General features: G+C 40.1%; 1 protein-coding gene across 1 annotated transcript in view; it reads left to right on the plus strand.

Moving 5' to 3' along the window:
* The window catches only part of LOC125485242 (ethanolamine kinase 1-like), a 365,364-nt gene that overhangs the window by 97,795 nt on the left and 248,518 nt on the right, over nucleotides 1-19,051 (plus strand). The gene's annotated exons all lie outside the window — the stretch shown is intronic.

Here is a 19,051-nt window from a genome sequence, read left to right on the forward strand (position 1 = left end):
GTCAGCCTTCCTGCTCCTCTGATGCTGCTTGGCCTGCTGTGTTCATCCAGCTCCACACCTTGTTATCTCAATTGCATAAGCATGCTAAGCATTTCTGGTGAAATTTTTAAACAACCTAATTTGTATCTATTTCTCATACCAATCTTGCAGAATTGTTTATGCATTGTGTAAACTTTGTTTTAAACTGTGGTTTCTAACATGTAGATCACAATCAACTGGTTGATCACAGAGTCTCATCTCGCCACCTGTCTACATTCCCTCACTGTGCACATGTTGATAGTCATGCCATTGCCTGATGTCTGCTTCCGGAGATATAAGAAAGTACTATGATAAGTTTTGATGGCTAAAATGGGAAATTTGGGATAATACCACACAGTGATGCACTATAAATTCAAGCATAGTCTTCCCTTGAGCAGCATGCTGTGGACAAAGAATGTTGACAAACTGAAGGATGTCTTGAAAGCTCAACAGTCATTTGTTTCTAAATCAGCAGCAACAGTTAATGCTTGCAGTGAAGCAACATTTCACATCTTGTCATCTTCTGGGAATAAAAACAAGAAATCATTCACAGATGGCAAGGTAATTAAAGAAACAATGGTTGTTGTTGCTGACTCTTGAATCAAAGACTTTAAGAACAAAGCTATGATAACAACAGTCCAGAGCATGTCACTTCCTTCTGCATGGTAGCAAGACAAGTAGAATCTTTGAAGACAACTTTCAACAAATACAGCAGGGTGGCACGGTGGCTGAATGGTTAGTGCTGCTGCCTCACAGTGCCAGAGACTCACGTTCAATTTTAGCCTTGGGCAATTGTCTGTGTGGTGTTTGCACATTCTCCTTGTGTCTGTGGGTTTCCACCGGGTGCTCTGGTTTCCTCCCACAGTCTAAACCAGGTTAGGTGGATTTCCCATGCTAAATTGCCCCATAGTGTCCAGGGACGTGCAAGCTAGATGGGTAACTATGGTAAATGTGGGGTGTTGGGGATAGCGTGGGGGGTTGGGTCTGGGTGGAAAGCTCTTCAGAAGGTTGGTGCTGTCTCAGTGGGCCAAATGGCCTCTAACTGCACTGTAGGGATTCTGTGACCTAAAGGACTGTGAATGGACCCAACAGGCAATTTGAGGATTGTCTCAAATCTCACTGATGTTTGATGAATTCATCGGCAAAACCAACAGAGCCCAGCTTTTGTTTTTGTGCACATAGTTTTTAAGATCTGTTAATTAAAGAGGATCTTCTCACCTGTTTGTCCCTTAAAGGGAGACCAAGAGGTGAGAATCTCTCCCACAAATTCCAAAGGTACATGCTGAGAAAGACATTCTGAACAAGTAACTGGTTTCCTTCAGAACTAATGGTGCACCAGCCATGCTTGGTGTAAATGTGAGCTGTGATGTTTTTTGTGAGAGTGATCTTTGTTTCTCCTCTTTAGTGAATTACCACTGCATAATCCACCAGCAGGCATCAGTATGTAAAGTAATGGACTTTTCTCATGAACTGAAAGTTGTTGTTAAGATTGTAAACTTGATTCAAGCAAAAGCCCTTCAGCACCACTCTTACTCAACCAGCTTGATGCTGCCTACTGTGACCTACTCCCCCAAGCTGATGTGACGTGGTTAAATAAAGGGAAGGTTCTGCAAAGACTTTTATATCTGATGCCTGAAATTGTCACTTTTCTTAAATCGAGCAATGAAGTGCGCAGCAAGCTGTCAGTGTGTTATCACTCGACTTTGGTTCCGTACAGACATAACGTCAAAACTGAGCCAAACTGTGAACTGCAGGGAAAGGATAGAATTTTAACATATATGATCAGTGCAGAAGATGTAAACAAGTTGAAATTGGGTCTGTGGCCCTTCCAGTTAAAAAATGCAGAAAAAAAATCAAAGACAAAGAAAAGCAGTTGCACCCAGAAAATCTCTGAGGAAGTTAGCAAAGGGACTCAAGAGGGGATTTCAGGATTGTCTCAAATCTATTCCTTCAATTTGACATTGTTGGATTGCCTACCAAATTGCATCAGGTGTCTGATTTACAAAACAGTGGATTTGATTTGGCAACAATTACTGTCCAAAATAAGAGCTGAAAGTCAGATTAAGAGACTGTGTTTTTTGAGGACTGGTAAACAGAAAAATACCTACTGCCATTGTACTATGCTTTTAAAGTAAAAATATACTTTGAGTCCACATGCCTTTGTAAGATCGCAATCTCTGGTGAAGATAATCAAATCCAACTATCACACCCACCTCATAGACCCATATGATGGACTATATACAACTAGCAGTCTCAAGCTACAATTAAATTTAATCTTCCACAAGTCTGCCAATTCCACCAGCCAGTCAACATCCTCATGATGTCTGTCACTATCCTCCTCACAGCACTTCTGGCAACTGCAAATTTTGAAATTGTGCTCTTTGCACCCATACCTAAGTCTTTAAAGTCATCGAGAAACATGTCCTCATTGCGACCCAGGAAGACCCACTGTACACTTTACTTCAATCTGAAACACAGCTGCTCAATACTGTTCTATTTCCTATGACTGAATCAATTTCTGCCCATGCCCTCCCTGTCCCTTTATTTCCATGGGCTTTGTCTTTGCAACAAGCTTAAATGTACAGCAAAATGTATTACTGATTAACAAAAGTAAAATGGAAAGGAAAAGGAAACAGATGTTGCAACTGTAAAGAAGGGTAAATTTAGTGAATCAGGATTAGATCAAAAGATGTGTTGTCAGTGGATAAGTTGTTGTAGTGGATAAAGAGCAAAAGGTCAGTTTTCACTTCTGGGAGGAGGGTTGGGAAGCTGAAGTGATTCCATAGACGGTCCAAAATGAATATTTCCTAAGGCATTCTTAGAATCAAGTATTATCAGTCAAAATGATCATTTTTATTGACGTTAGGAGCTTCTTTGAAATCTTCATGCCATCATCTGATTAAGGTCAGGACCAAGCAATTAACCATGTCTGTTTTATTTCAATCATCTGAAGGAGCTTGAAATAACACGATTCTTTTGGTATTTGATCATATATTAACATGGCAAGTTTCTGATCATCCCATTGTAACACATGCATAATGATTTGTCATATTATACCACATGATGCAATGAGGCATACAGTAGTGAAAAATTGAAAATCACATGCAATAGGAGCATTAACAGTAAAAATGATAAAGAAAATCTGTTCACAATCTAGAGATAATAAAAGTGAGAAGAAAGGAAGAGGACAGAAGCCTTTTGTTTACATGGTCAAAATTTGACAAAGTTTGTAAACAAAATCCCATCAGTTCAATAATTTCTGTAGGATTATAGTCTAGAGGGAACTCCATACAGTCTGTGGAAAAATACTGAATGATTAATAATAACTTCTGGTTTTCTGTGTTTAACTGTCCATGTGCAGGGTTCAGAAGTTGTTTTCAGTTTCAGATGAGCATTGACAGCAAACACTGGCCAAAATCCAGGTCAAGGTAATCTCATCATTATTGCAGGCCTGTAATTGTACAGCTGCAATGTTATGTCACTCATACATAGCCATTTGTAAAGGTTGTACTTGTGGCTTTATCCAGATAGCAATGTGAATATTGTTATCCAGCATACTAAGGAAATGCCAAGCAGGGAAGTGGCAGGCATTTCCTCCAGTATGCAATTAGGAATGTTCATGATACATTGACCTCCATTGCAAGAGGATTTGAATTCAGAAGTAGCGATTTCTTACTGTAGATAAATAGCACCTTGGTGAGACCGTGCCTAAGGCACTGCATACAGTTTGATTTCCCTTCCTAAAAAAAGATATACTGTTGCCATAGAGTGAGTGCAGTGGAAGTTGACTAGGCTGATACAAGGGATGGCAGGACCGTTCAATAAAGAGACATTGGTTCGATTTGGCCTGTATTCACTGGCAAAGGATAAAAAGGTAACGAGGAAGAGAACGGAGCCCCATAAAGATCAGCAAGGCCACCTATGTGTTGATCTTTAGGAGATGGGGGAGATACTAAACTAGCATTTTGCAATGGTGTTTACTGTGAAGAAGAACAAGGAAGGTATAGAATGTGGGGAGATAAATATCGCTATTTTGAAAAATGTCAATTACAGAGGAGGAGGTGTTGAACATCTTAAAATAATAAAGGTAGATAAATCCCCCGGGCCTGATCAGGTGTACCCTAGAACTCTGTGGGAAGCTAGGGAAGTGATTTCTGGGCCCCTTGCTGAGATATTGGTATCATCGATAGCCACAGGTAAGATGCCGGAAGACAGGAGTTGGCTGACGTGGTGCCACTATTTAAGCAATGGTGGTAAGGAAAAGCCAGGAAACTATAGACCCAGTGAACCTGACATTGGTGGTGGGCAGGTTGTTGGAGGGAATCCTGAGGGACAGGATTTACATGTATTTGGAAAGGCAAGAATAGATTAGGGAGAGTCAACATGGCTTGTGGGAAATCATGTCTCACTAACTTAATTATGTTTTTTGAAGAAATAATGATGAGGATTGGTGAGGGCAGAGCAGTGGATGTGATCTATATGGACTTTAGTAAGGTGTTCAACCAGGTTCCTCATGGTAGACTGGTTAGCAAAGTTAGATCACATGGAATACAGGGAGAATGAACTGTTTGGATATAGAACTGGCTCGAAGGTAGAAGACAGGGTCATGGTGGAGGCTTGCTTTTCAGACTGGAATCCTATGACCAATGGTGTGTCACAAGGCTCGGTGCTACATCCACTGCTTTTGGATGTGAACATAGGAGGCATGATTAGTAAGTTTGCAGATGACACCCAAATTGGAGGTGTTGCGGACAGTGAAGAAGATTACCTCAGATACAACGGGATCTTGATCAGAAGGACCAATGGGCCGTAGAGTGGCAGATGGAGTTTAATTTAGATAAATGTGAGGTGCTGTATTTCGGAAAGGAAAATTAGGGCAGAACTTATACACTTAATGGTATGATCTTGGGGAGTGTTGCTGAACAAAGAGACCTTGGAGTGCAAGTTCATAGTTCCTTGAAAGGGAAGTTACAAGTAGATAGGATAGTGAAGGTGTTTTGTATACTTCTCTTTATTGGTCAGTGCATTGAGTATAGGAGTTGGGAGGTCAGGTGGCTATACAGGACATTGGTTAGGCCACTTTCGGAATAGTATGTGCAATTCTGGTCTCCCTGCTATAGGAAGGATGTTACAAAACTTGAAAAGGTTGAGAAAAGATTTACAAGGATGTTGCCAAGTTGGAGGGTTTAAGCCATAGGGAGAGCCTGTGGCTATTTTCTCTGGAACATCAGAGACTGATAGTTGACCTTATAGAGGTTTATAAAATCATGAGGGGTATGGATAGGGTAAATATAAATGGTATTTTCCCCAGGGTGGGGGAGTGCAAAACTAGAGGGCATAGGTCTAAGGTAAGAGGGGAAAGTTTTAAAAGCGACCTAAGGGGCAACACTTTCACACAGAGTTATGGAATGAGCTGCCAGAGGAAGTGGTGGAGGTGTGTACAATTACAACATTTAAAAGGCATCTGAATGGGTATTCGAATAGGAAGGTTTTAGAGGGATATGGACCAAAAGCTGGCAAATGAAACTAGATTTATTTACGATATCTGGTGGGCATGGATGTGTTGAACCAAATGGTCTGTTTCCATGCTGTACATCCCTATGTCTCTATGTTTAGAAAGATGAGAGGAGATCTCTTTGAAATGTATAATATTCTAACAGGGCTGGACAGATTAGATGCATTGAGGATGTTTTCCCTGGTTGAGGAGGTGGTCTTGAACCGGGGAACACATTATCAGGATATAGAGTAGACTTTTTAAGGACTTAGATGAGGAAAAATATTTTCACTTAAAGGGAAGTGAACCTCTGGAATTTCCTACTACAGAATGTTGTAGAGGCCAAGTCTACTAAATATATTCAAGAAAGAGATAGATACATTTCTAGACTTTAAAAGCGTCAAGGGGAGGCAGATAAAAAGGGAATATGGCATTGAGATAATCAGCCATAATCTGACTGAATGGCAGAGGGGGCTGGAAGTGTTGAAAGGCCTATTCTTGCTGAAAACAAAAATTGCTGGAAACCACACCGGTTCAGGCAGCATTCGTGGAGAGAAAGCAAACTAACATTTTGAGTCTTCATGGCTCTTCATCAGATCTAACATGGAATGTGGAGTGAGCAGCATTTATACAGTAGGAGAAACGATGTTGATGGTGCAGATTAAGTGATTGGAATGTGAAAATGGTAGAACAATAGTGTGTCTAACTGCCAGACTGGAAAGAACAGACAGTCCCATTGGAGTGGGGGAAGGAGAGAGGACATAGTGACAGAGAATGTAACATGTAAAGCTAAAAGAAAGGGAAGAAATGGGAGTGATTCCACAATCTGAAGGTGTTGAATTCAATAGTAGGTCCAGAAGGCTTTAAAGTGCATAGACTGAAGATGAGATTTTATTCCTCCAGTTTGCGTTTTTATTCACTGGAACACTACAGCATGCCAAGGACAGACAAGTGGGTGTGTGAGGCAGGCACTGTGTTAAAATGACCGGCTACGGGAAGGTCAGGGTCTTGCTTGTGCACAGACCATAAGTGTTCTGCGAAGCGCTCACCCAGTCTGCATTTGGGAGGGTGGGTGGTGTTGTGGCCATCAAGGAATGGACTAGGGTGTCCCAGAGGGAACAATCTCTGCAAAATGCAAACAGGAGAGAGAGGGGAAGATGTTTTTGGTGGCGGCGTTCTGCTGGAGCTATCTGAAATGGAGGAGGATATTACTTTGAATACAGAGGCTGGTGGGTGAAAAGTGAGGACAAGATGGATGAGATCACGCTGTTGTGAGCGATGGGAAGAGGCAAGGGTGGAAACACAGGTGATAGGTCAGTGGAGGGTCCTGTTAAACCACAGTGGGGGGAAACCATGGCCATGGAAGAAGGAAGCTGTGTCAGCAGCGCTGCTTTGGAAGGTGGCATCATCCTAACAGATACAATGTAGGTGAAGGAACTGAGAGAATGGGATGGAATCCTTACAGATGTGGGGTGTGACGAGCTGTAGTGAAGGTAGCTATGGGAGTCAGTGGTTTTGTAGTGAAAGGCAGTGGACAGTTCATTTTGCGAAATGGAGACGGAGAATTCTATCCAACCCAATCAACAGTTTTGAATTGCACATTGCTAAAGTAATTCTCACAACCTTAATGTGTAGGACATTCTAAGTATTTTCAAGCATCCTGTCCAGGGATGTTATGACACATCTCTGAAGCATGTGGGAACCAAACCTGGGACTCCTGTTGCAGAGGTAGGGACATTACTACAGTGCCACAAGAGTTCTTTTAGATATTAAACCTACAAGAACAGATATTACACTTGATCATATTTTCACTGTAATCAGTCTAACCCTAACCCTAGTACAGAACCAGGTAACAAAGGTATTGGCCTTGATTCTAGCCCAATGCAACAGAAAGAAAATCAAACTTTTTGTTTAAAATATTGTAACAATTATGTCCTCTCAGATTCAGTTGTACTCTCTAAGATTTTTCTTTAAAGTGTCTTCACAAATCAGTTTGTGTAGTATTACTGAGGAATGTTGATGAGTGTCGTTTACTTGCCTTTGTAAATATACAAAAGCATGAACTAAAAGCCATTCAGTAATCACTAAGTGTGAAGAAAAATATTTTGTATATGAAAACGTAAAGGAGCAGGAGAAAAGGTAATTGGGATTATTGTTAAACACACAGCAATTTGTAAATATTTTCAATGAACTATAAAATGTGCCTAGTTAGCATATGTTTAAGATATCGTGGTGATATGGTATCAAAAGTGAATGAAAGACAATAGAACTAAAGACTTTTTTCCAACATAGAGTGGGGCTGGGTAAGGGGGGAGTTAGCAACAGCAGAAGTAAAAGAGGCCGTCACACATCTCCTGCTGGAATATGTCCTTGCAAGGGAGGTCTGGAGAAAGGTACAGTGATTTGTGTTGCAGTTCAACTCGAGCAACTCCAAAATGCGGGACTCTACGGTCTGTTCCCCGGGACGAACACCGAAATAAACATCAACTGCACCTGGAGGATCATCAACTCGGTGAAAGGCTTTCTTTGGTCTGCCCAAAACTTGTTAATCTTCCAGAGCAAGGAGTTGACCTCGGCTGAAGTGTTGCAGACTGGCACATTCCAAGGTCCAGGACTGCGTGCTGAAGGATGCACTAAAGCTCAGGACAGCTGCCACTAAAGTGCAGTGGGGTAAGACCACCATCTAAGGTCTTTCTGCCAAAGTGGAACAGAGGTCCGTTCTGTTATTGGACCACCCGGGGGCCTCAAGTGTATGTAAAGATAATCTTGTAAAAGTAATGAATGCCTTTGGTTTGTTTTATTGGATAGAGTCAAACTCCAGTGTTTGTTTGTTTCTCCATATGCTCTTGTATAGAACAGAACTGCTTTAGTGACTATGTATGTGTGTAAAAGATATTTTTTGTGAATAAAGCATGTTTTTGAAATTAAAAAAAACACAAGAGAAGAGGGAAAAGATTATGGTCAGCTGAGTGGCCGTCAGCAGTCAAGAAACATGAACAGGGCCTTGGAAAATCAAGTGGAGAATTGATATGCGGCACAAGCTAGGAAATTGTTGAGAGTGATTTGGAAATGGACACAAGTAGGAAAGAATGGCAAGGCAGGTGAATGAGATAATGAACAGCAAGATGTAGCCTGGAACAGTAGAATGGAACTTGCCCTTTGCAGATATAATCAATAGAGCCAGTGAGATAAGAGGAATAAAAAAGCTTCAAGTTTCTAAAAGAAGGCATATTCTGTAAAAAGGAGAAAGAAGTTGTGTCTAAAGCACACCGTAAATAATGTAGAGATCCAAAAGTGAGAGACAAGGAAATTAGAGATATTGTCCAATCCAAGGAAGAAGCATTCAAATTGGCGAAGAGAAATAATATGTCTGAGGAGCAATTTAGAATTCAGCAAAGAAGGATCAATGGATTGATTAAGAAGGGGACAATACAGTACAAAAGTAAGCTTGCAGGGAAAATAAAGACTGATACTAAGAGTTTCTATAGGTACGTTGATATCTTGTCCTTTTAGTATAAATGATTAAAAGCATAACCTTCAAATTATAATACAGGAAGTGTTATGACACAGGGATATCAAGACAAACTATATCAGCTGCTATCACTGGATTTGCAATACAGTGATCGTAAAACATTCACTGACACTCAAAATTGCTCACTTGTTCCTAACCAGACTTGACAATGACAGATCTTGGGCAACAAGTTTATAACTTTAATAAAAAGTGAATATTTTACTATGATGATTGTAATCTTAGCAGATTACAGATAAATTACAAGGCAATCTAATACTATCAATTATGAGAACCCAATTTTCTTTGACTGTAAACCCCTACTCACTCACACAGTCAAGCAGCAATAGCTAAGGAATAAATTAAGGAAAAGAAAATAAAAAGCATTGTAATTTGTCAAATATAAACCGACAAAACCTACGGATGCTGTAAATCAGGAACAAAGACAAAAGTTGCTGGAAAAGCTCAGCAGGTCTGGCAGCATCTGTGAAGGTAAAAACAGAGTTAGTGTTTCGGGTCCGGTGACCAAGTTCTGAGGAAGGATCACTGGACCCAAAACATTAACTCTGATATTTTCTTCACAGATGCTGTCAGACCTGCTGAGCTTTTTCAGCAACTTTTGTTTTTGTTCCAGCGTCAGTTTATTCTTTGTTTTCTCTTTTTTTAAACATTCTCTGTGATTGCCTGGCTAGTAATGGTCCTCCCTTGATTGACCATTCAACATCCAACCGGCTGTCAGTCCCTGAGCATAATAATAACTCATTTCTGAATCGTCTACAATGTTCTAAGAGCAGTAACTAAGTTGCACTATCATTCAATTCTCAACTGCAACTCACAATTCCAAACCAAAAATAAGAAAAATAGTCATGGTCTGAACATGATGTAAGTTTAAGAAGTGATGTGCATCCTATGCAAGACTTTTTATTGTCATTGATGAATAAGTAGCATACGAGATCAAGGAATCTGCATGGATCTGGATGTTTCCATTTCATTCAGTTATTATCCTTTATAAAAGAGCATAAGTCTCTTCCAGAACAGTAAAACCCATGACCCTTTCCTATCCAATCAATCTTACCTATCTACTTTTGCACCACAGCTATTGTCTCTATAATCAGGTCTCTGGCTCATTCATACTGCCCATATGAATGCTGTGCCCTCTATATTATTCCTAAGTATCAGTACTATTAGTCTAGGTCTGTGGCAGGTGGTGAGGGAGAAACATACTCCACCTCTTCTTTATTGTTCTGTCTGCTGCAGATGTATCTGTCCCTGATAGTATCAGTAGGTGTGACAACTGCAGAGTGCTTGTGGAGACAAAGTGCTATCTTCATATTGAGAATGCCCTACATCACGATATATTGAGATAGACTTTGAACAGATGTAGCAACTCAAGACTAGGCATAACGGGCCATCAGCAGCAGAATTTTACTCAAATGCAAACTGCAGACTTAAGATGCAGCATATCCGACCCCCCGCCCCTCCGATTACCATCAAATCAAGGATCAAATGTGGTTGAATGAAGAATGTAGCACCAGGCATATCTAAAAGTAAATTAAGTGCCAATCTGGTGAAGCTGCAACTCTGGACTACTTGCCTGCCAAAAAAAGCATAAGCAGCAAAGACTAGATAGGGCTAGACAATTCCACAACCAATGGATCAGATCCAAGCACTGCAGTCCTCCCATATCCATTCATGTTTGCTAACAGACAATTAAACAGCTCCGTGGAAATGGAGGTTTCACAAATATCCACACCTCAGTAGGAAGATAAGACTGAAGCATTTTCAACATCCTTTAGCCAGAAGAGCCGAGTGGATGATCTATACTGGCCTCTGCCAGAGATCCTAGCATTACAGATACTAGTCTTGGCAGCCACTTTGATATATGTCATGTAATGTCAAGAGATGGCATTAGGCATTGGATGATGCAAAGGTTATGGGCCTCAAGAACATTCTAGCAATAATACTGAAGGCGTGCTCCAGAGCTTGTCACACTTAGCTAGTTCAGTACACCTACAGCACTGGCATCTTTGCAACAATGTGAAAAGTTGTCCAGGTATGTCCTGTATATGCAGGTCAAAGCTAACTGAGCCAATTCCCACCCCATCAATCTACTCCTGATCATTGGTAAAGCTGTCAACAACAGTGCTGTCAAACAGCGCTTGCTTGGTAATGACCTCCTCAGTGATACTTAGTTTGAATACTGCCAGGGTCACTCAGCTCCTGACTTCATTACAGCCTTGCTTCAATGGTCGACAAGAGAGCTGAATTCCCCAGGTGAGGTGAGACTGACATCAAGGCCACTTATAAGTGAGACTGGAATCAAGGAGCCCTAGCAAAAGTAAAGTCAATGTGAATCTGGGGGAAGACTGTCTGCTGGTTAAAGTTATATCTATTCGAAATGAAGATAGGTATGGTCACTAGAGGTCAGCTCCAAGATATCCCCACAGAAGTTCCTTGATGTAATGTCGTCAGCCAAATCATCTTTGACTGCTTCGTTAGTGACCTGCCTTCCATTATAAGGTCAAAAGTGGAGATGTTTGCTGATGATTGCACAACATTCAGCATCATTCATAACTCCTCAGCCAGACCTGGTTAATATTCAGATTTGGACTGACAAATGGAAGTAATATTTGCATCACCCAAGCATCAGGCAGTGACCATCTCCAAGAATAGAGAATAGAACCATTGCTTCTTGATGTTCAGTAACATTACCATTGCTAACTCCTGCATCATTAACATCCTGTGGGTTACCATTGAAAAGAAATTAAACTGGACTATTCATTTAAATACTGTGGTAACAAGCACAGGACAGTGACTCAGATTCCTGAATTGGATAACTTGCCTCCTGACTGCCCAAATTAAATCCACCTTTTACACGGCATAAATCAGGTCTCAGTTGCCTGGACAGGTGCATCTCCAACAACACTCAAAAATCTTGATACTATCCTGGACAAAGCAATCTGCTTGATTCACACAACATCCATGAACATTCACTCCTTCCACCACTGATTCTGAGTACCAGCAGTGTGTACCATATACAAGATATACTGCGAAGATTCCTTAGAGAGCACCTTCCAAACCCAAGACCACTACATCTAGAAGGAGAAGGGCAGCAGATCCATGGAAACACCACCAGCAATTTCTCCTCCAAGCCACTCACCATCCTGAATTGGAAATATATTGCCACTCCTTCAGTGTTGCCGGTCAAAACCCTACAACTCTCCCCCTAACAGCATTATGGACCAAATGGACATCTAATGGATTGCAGCAGTTCAAAAAAGCAGCTCACCATTTCTTTCTCAAGGAAATCGAGGGATGGGCATTTAATGGTGGCCAGCCAGTGATGCCCACATTCTGCGAATGAACAGACAATAATTAAGGTTTGAGTGAAATTGTTTAAACTGGTTCTTAAATTGAACTGTTTCCCTATTGCTTGAAACCCTTGGCATTGTGTAGCTCACTCTGTTTCTGTGTGCAACTTGTTCTAAAGGATTTAAAAGCTGGTGTCGTGTACTTTACAAAACAAAGTTAACAAAAACTGTACAGTAAAGATGAACATGTACAGTTAGCAGCACCTTTGGCCAGCAGGGGTTGCACTTGGCTCCTGTACACCAATAACTGTCAAGTTAGATTTTTTTGTCAATTTCATTCCCATCAGTCTGTGTAACTGGGTTTTTCTTTCAATATTGCTGCATATTTTGTTATCCCACTGAGTTGCAGCCATTGTCATTCAGTGTATTAAGTTGTCAGCTGGGAAACCATCAAACATCTCTTGAGTCACTTTCTATAAAGATAAAACTGTCTTTAGCCATTAGTAAAAATGGATGAAGTAGCATAGAAATGCTTTTATTCAATTTCAAGCCCAAGTTGAAGCTACTTAATAGTCTTACAGATCGACTATGATTTGAGTTGAGGGATTACAGTGGGTCTGTTTTGCGTATTGGCAGCTGCATGATAATGTAACATGAAAAAATTCTGAACAGAACTGAATCTATACAATGATTTTAGACATCATAAAGGAAATGAAAACATACTTTTCTCTTTGTTTTTTTTAAAATTGGAGCTTTTCACCATGTGTCTGAAGTTTTCCAAAAAAAGGCATAATTATATTGATATTTTGACAAATAGATTTAAAACTTGAACTGTTAAATTACTAAGTTTATAGCAGAGGTAGGTGGTGTTGAGACTATATGAAGTAATCCCACTTAAATAGTCTTCAAGATTAACATCATGACCCCTTGGAGTGTTGAAATGCCCTTAGGGACCCTTCCAAATATTAAAAATGACAGAGACCACCTAGAAATACTGCAACATGCCTATGAACTGCCTGCAAATACTGGCACACATTTAAAGTAAAACTTGCCTCTCATCTCTGGCCTACCGTTAATTTTAAGCAAGCCTTGATTTGTCCAGTGAGCGTTCCCATCAGAAAAGGCATGAACCTCATTTTTTTCATTTATTCATTCATGGGATGTAAACATTTCTGGCAAGGCTGCCATATTAGTTTTGACAGGGTGGCTGTTGGATTGGGCAATAGTTCTGAAAAGGTTAATGTTCCAACCAATCAAATGATATCATGAGGATATCAGTGGGGAAAGGCAGAAGAACTGAGAATCTCAAAAAGGACAGGCGTATCACCTAAGTCTCCTCATATTCTTAATAACAATATCCGATTACTAATGTAACTTGTACCTGATTGATATCATAAGTGACATATAATGACCTCTATAAGGGAAGAGCCTCTTCCCTTTAAGACTCACTTATGGTTTTTACCAACCATTATGAACTAAGTAGGCCATGAAATTGAGACAAGGAAATATGTTCAACAAAGAGTTTTTGAAAAGCCAGTAAAGTGGCAATCATAATTCATTAAACTTATTGCCCTCATGGTGAAACCCAGTAAGAAGAAAAACTCTATTGGAATTAGCAGTGATAGAGGAAGAAATATGTTTCATATGACCAAGAAGAACCAATTGCCAGAAAACCAAAATAATCTGAAGCAAATTCAACAAGAACACAAGACTGACTGAGAATGTCATACTATTTGCCAGTATTGTGTTGAAGGGCAGCCAGACTAAAAGTCTGGCTGAGAATACACAGTTTGAGCATTGACGGCAGTTCACAAACGCAGGACATTTTACAAGATTGTAGAATTGCTACAGCACAAATGTAGGCCATTCAGTTCATTGTGTCTGCCCTGGCAGTCCATCAAGCACTATGACTTAGTGCTGTTTGCCTGCCTTTTCCTTAGACAGAGCTTCCACTCAAATAATCATCTAATGCCCTCTTGAATTCCTCAACTGACTTTTTGTCAACCACACTTTCAAGCAGTGCATTCCAGATCCAAACCACTAGTGTGTGAAAAAATTTTTTTGTGACTCACATTTGCTACCTTTGTAAATCATTTTAAATCTGTGCTGTCTCTTTCTTAATCATTTTATGTGCGAGACCAGTTTCTTCCTATCTACTTTTACCAGACACCTCATGATTTTAAAAACTCCTATAAGATCACCTCTTGACCGTCTTTTCTCGCGGGAGAACAGTTCCACAATCTCCAATCTATCCTCATAACTGAAGTTTCTCATTGATGGAACCATTGCTGTAAATTTCTTCAATACTTTCTCCAATTTGTACACATCCTGTATATCATGTGGCACCCAGGACTGTAGGGAATACTCCAGCAGAGAATACTCCAGTTTACGTCGGACAAGTGTCTTGTATATGTTCAGCGTAGCCTCCTAGCTCTTGTACTCTATGCCCCTGTTAATAAATCCAGAATACTGAATGTTTTATTAATTCTCTCCACTTGTCCTGTCATCTCAGTCATGTATGCACATATGCACCAAGGTTCCTCTACTCCTGCATCCTCTTAACTATTGTAGTCCTTATTTTATATTGTCTTTCTATGTTTATCATGAACTTCATCTGCCATTATCTGCCCACTCCACCAATTTGTCAATGTCCTTTTTGGAGTTCTACACTGTCCTCCTCAGTGTACAATGCTTCCGAGTTTTGTATCATCTACAAATTTTTAAATTGTCCTCTATACTCCAAGATCAAGTTCATTAATATATATATATATCGAAGTTTGAGTCAATAAGAACCCCTGGGAGCTCCGTTACAAACCTTTCTCCAGCCTGAAACATATCCAATTTCCTGTTACTGACCAAATTTTGAATCTGTGTCATTATTATCTCTTTTATTCCATGAGCTATTCATTTTCTTACAGTTTTGTTGTATGGCACTGTATTGAATGCCAATTGAAACTCTGTGGACACAAGATCAACAGTACTTTCTATGACAGAGAGATAGTTATTCCTGCTTCCCTTCAGGAAGGTGTACTGGAAAGGACACACCGGGTCTGTTGTGGAATGCCAGATGAAAAGCTAGAGTTTAGTCAGTGGTGTTGTGGCCAGAGATCTCTGAAATCTATGGTTACACAGGATTGTTAGGACTGGAAAACAGTCCTATTATCACCATATAAAATTCCATAGAACGATGGGAATGTTACAGCACAGAAAGAGTCCATTCAGTCCATCATGTCTGCAACAGCTAAATAAAGAAGCTATCCATTTCAATCCTACTTTAGAAGATACTTCATAGCCTTGTATGTTACAGCACATCAAGTGCAGATCGAGGTTCCTTTTATAAGAGTTGTATGTTTTTGCCTCAACCACCAAACTGAGCAGATAATTCCAGACTCTCTCTACCTTCTAGGTGAAAACGTTTTTCCTCATGTCCCTTCTAATCCTTTATGAATCACCTTTAATCTGTGTCCTTTGGCAATTGACCTCTCCAAGAAACAATTCTTCTCTGTTTACTCTATTCAGACCTCTCAATTATTTTGTAAACCTCAATTAAGTGATCCCTCAGCCTCCTTTGATCTAAGGAAAATAATCCTAGCCCATCCATTCTTTCCTTTTAGTTGTGATTATTAAGCCATGACAGCATTCTTGTATATCTTCTCTGTACTCTCTCTGGAGCAATTATGTTCTTCTTGTAATGTGGTGACCACAGCTGTATAAAAAATTCCAGCTCTGCAGTCACATACAGTCCCAGCAATACATCTCTGCTCTTGTATTCAGTATTTCGCTCATCCCATATGCTTTCTTTATCACCTTCTCTCCCTGTCCTGCTACATTTATGGATCAGTGGACATGTACTCCAAGGTTTCTTACTTCCTCAACACTTTTAATACCCTCTCATTTATTGTATAATCTCTTGCTTTATTTGCCCTTCACAAATACATAACTTTGAAACTCTACAAATTGAATTCCATTTGCCACTTTTCCACCCACTCAATCAAAATTTTGACACCATCCTGCAGTAAACAGCTATTCTCTTCTTTATTAACTACCTGGCCAATTTTTATGCCTTCTGCGAATTTCCAATCACACCTCCCAATTTATGTCTAAATCATTAACATACTACAAAGAGCAAGGGTCACAACGCTGAGCCCCGTGGAGCACCACTGGAAATTACATTGTATTTGCAAAAGCGGCCATAAATCATTATCGTTTGTTTCCTGTCACTGAGCCAATTTTTGATCCAACTCACCACATTACCCTGTAAGCTATGGGGTTTAACTTTTTCACCAGCCATCTATGTGGGACCTTTATTCAAGTGCCTTTCTGAAATCCCAGCAGAAGTTAAAAGGGGAATTATCAGAAAAAGTTTTGAAGGACAGGATTAACTAATACTTGGAAAAGCGAGGATATTTCAGGGATAGTCAGCTCGGATGTGTTAAGTGATCCTATCTGACTAATTTAGTTGAGTTTTTTGAAAAGGTGACTAAATATATTGATGAGCGTAGGGCAGTTGATGAGGTTTCCATAGACGTCAGTAAGGCCTTTGACAAGGCCGATCCAAAACGTAAGAGTCCGTGGGATCCAAGGTAGGTTAGCCAACTGGATCCAAAACAAATAAGAGGCAAAGGTAAAGGTAGAAGTTTGTTTTTATAATTGGACCAACAGTGTTCCACAGGGATCAGTACTGGGACCCTTGCTGTTTGTATTGTACTTTAATGACTTTGATGTGTATGTAGAGGTAGAATTACAAAGTTTGTAGATGACACAGAAATTGATGTTGGTGTTGATAGTGAGGAGGATGGTCTCAGACGACAACTCAATATTGATCAGTTGGTAAATTGGGCAGAGCAATGGTAGATAGAATTTAATCCTGATTTGTGCGAGGTGATGCATTTTGGGAGGTCTAATCAGGGAAGGATACACACAATGAATGATTGGTCGCTAGAGAGTACAGAAGAACAAAAGGACCTTAGTGTACAAGCCCATATATCCCTGAAGATTTCAGCTCAGATAGACCGGGTGGTGAAGAAGGCATCCAGGATGCTTGCCTTCATTAGCCAGGGCATAGAATATAGCAGCAAGGAAGTATTGTTATAACTTTATAAAAGATTGATTAGGCCACAGATGGATTCATCAGGATGTTGCCTGGGATGAAAATTCTCAGTTATGAGGAGAAACTGGATAGGTGGGATTTGTTTTCCTTGGAGCAGAGGAGGGTAACGGGGGATCTAACAGAGGTATACAAAATGATGACAGCCATAGACAGAGTAGATTGTGAGAATCCTTTCCCCATGGCAAGTGTGTCTAAGAAAAGAGGGCATATGTTTAAGGTGAGGAGCAATTGGTTTCGAGGAAATTTGAGGATTTTGTGTTTTGGCCAGAAGATGGTAGATATACAGAATGTGCTACTAGAAAGGACTGTGGAGGCAAATAATCTTGCAACATTTAAGAAGCATCTGGATGAGTACATAAAAAGCCAGGGCATTAGTAGGCTATGGACAAAGTGCAGGTAAATGGGATTAGTGTAGCTTGGTGTTTGTGGGTCAGCGAAGACGTGGTGGGCTGAAGGGCCTGTTTCTATGTTGTATGATTCTCTGATTCATGGGCACTAATGAGTCAACACCACGAAATACATACACAATGAGTTATTAATTTTCAGGTAGCATCATTATGCACCTCAATGGCTGTTACTCAGGACACAATCTTGATATCATTGGTAAGTAGCAATCAATGTGGTTGAATTCTTAGATGAGTAAAGAACATGGGAAATTTATGATGGGAGATGGAGATAAATACTGATCTCATGAGAAATTACTCTAAAACAGAATAACCTTGTACTGGAATTCTTAGCATCTATCTGCTGTTCCGTGTTCATAACAATAAATGCTGGCCTAGCCATTAATGCCCACATCCCATGAATGAATAAAAACAAACTAGCTCCACTGACAAGATAATAGGGTCATCCAGCTTCGGCACAAGGACAAAATGCATGCTACGAGGCAGAGAATGTGCATAATGTTTAAAACTCGGAGGATGTGAAAGTTTCTGCAATAGCCTTTCTGCCACAGCATCCCTGTCTTTCTAAGGTTAGAAATAAACACATGTGGATACAAGGAAGGTAGGTGTCTGCAATAATGCAGGTGACAACTTCTCCCCATATAACCTAAACCTGTGTTTTTATTTGTCTTTAGCTCCAAATACAGCGACACTCCTTCCTTCTGCAGCAGGACCTCCAACTGTTCTTTACCAAGCAAAGTAATGTTCCTCACATTTCATTACAATCAGGTTCTCTAAGGTTCTATCATCGGGATAATGTTAATTTGAAAGCAACCCTTTAAAAGTACCACATCAATGGATTTTCCAACTTTCATTCAATCATGCTGCAGGGTTCTTTTTTTCTTTATAACCTACTTAAATTGGGCAACAAGCCCTCAGCAGAAAATTGGGCCGTGTTGTGTTATACAGTCAGCTCCTTGTTATCTACCTGCTATAAAGAGATTAACAGCTTTTCTATGAAGGAGAACATTATGACATTACTCCCAAAATTTGCTAGTGTGGCCACGTGTCTGGATCTGTATATATCATGGTCCAACTTAAAAGTAGCACTGCAAGAATGATTCAGTCTGTAACTTGAGTAATGCGACCTTCAGAACATCAAATACTTCAAGAAAAATGTTCAAGTAATTTTCCATCATCCAAGTTTGTGAGTATAATGTCAGCCTT

Source organism: Rhincodon typus, chromosome 17, assembly GCF_021869965.1.
Source record: "Rhincodon typus isolate 14 chromosome 17, sRhiTyp1.1, whole genome shotgun sequence".
NCBI lineage: Eukaryota > Metazoa > Chordata > Chondrichthyes > Orectolobiformes > Rhincodontidae > Rhincodon > Rhincodon typus.